Genomic DNA, 1,057 nt, shown 5'->3' on the forward strand with positions numbered 1-1,057 from the left:
TTGTAAAAGTATAGAAAAAGTAACACATCAAGTGTTGACAGAAGCTGATCTGTTACAGAAGACCTTAGAGGACAATCAACAGAAGAAGCTCCTTTGTACAAGGTTAAAGTGACAGAACCTCTGTCTTCATCCACAGAGGTTCTGGAAACTTGTCSTCTGCTAAGACAATGWTACAAGACAAAGACGACAGAACCTCTGTCGTGTCTCACAGAGGTTYTGGAAGATGTTCCTCTGCTGCATACGCTTCCAGTCATATTCAGCAGAGCCTCTGTGATGTTTCACAGAGGATCTGCAGCTAGTCTTCTGTATAGATTTTCTTAAGCTAGTTTTACTTAGGTCTTTTAGCTGCACGTGTCTTCCACGTGATCTTGTCTGTAATCTGTTTCAAATGAACGGCTTAGATTTAATTGCTTTAAGTCGTGTCTGGAAACGGTTATTTGCTTGTATAAATAGCAGTGTAGGCCTTTGTATTTTTTGTGCTCCCATATTTGTAATCGTCGACATTTTCAATCAATTAAAAATCATTTGAAGCAATTCTCTTTGTGTTCATCATCTGTTCTTCATTGTGTTCTTACTGTTTCTACCTGTTTGATTGATACTGTTTTTGCTGCTCTACTACTGTCAAACCGATCATTCAAGTAAGTTTTAGTACCAAGAATTTGAGTTATTCGATCCTAACAATTGGTATCAGCGCAGGAATCAAATTTTAATTTGATTATTTCTGTTCTTGGTATTCATCCTTTGTCGACTCTAGAACACATTATCTTCCTCTCCAAGTTTACTCTGATTTTCACTGTTTTATCATTTTTTTCTCCTATTTTCTTTTGATTCTTCTTCATTCAATGGCAAATATGGCCAATACATCATTTATGAGTACGGGTTCACAGTCTAAACCACCCACGCTCATTCGTGAGGAATTTCCTCAATGGAAAATCCGAATGATGAGTTTTCTTGAGGGTATTCATCCTAGGATTTGTGAATTCCTGTACAATCCTCCTTACGTCCCAATGAACCTTATTCCAAGAGTTCCTGCAACTCAAACTACACCAGAAATACC

The sequence above is a fragment of the Cynara cardunculus genome (genome assembly GCF_001531365.2).
Source record: "Cynara cardunculus var. scolymus isolate 2C chromosome LG 1, CcrdV1, whole genome shotgun sequence".
Classification (NCBI taxonomy): Eukaryota; Viridiplantae; Streptophyta; class Magnoliopsida; order Asterales; family Asteraceae; genus Cynara; species Cynara cardunculus.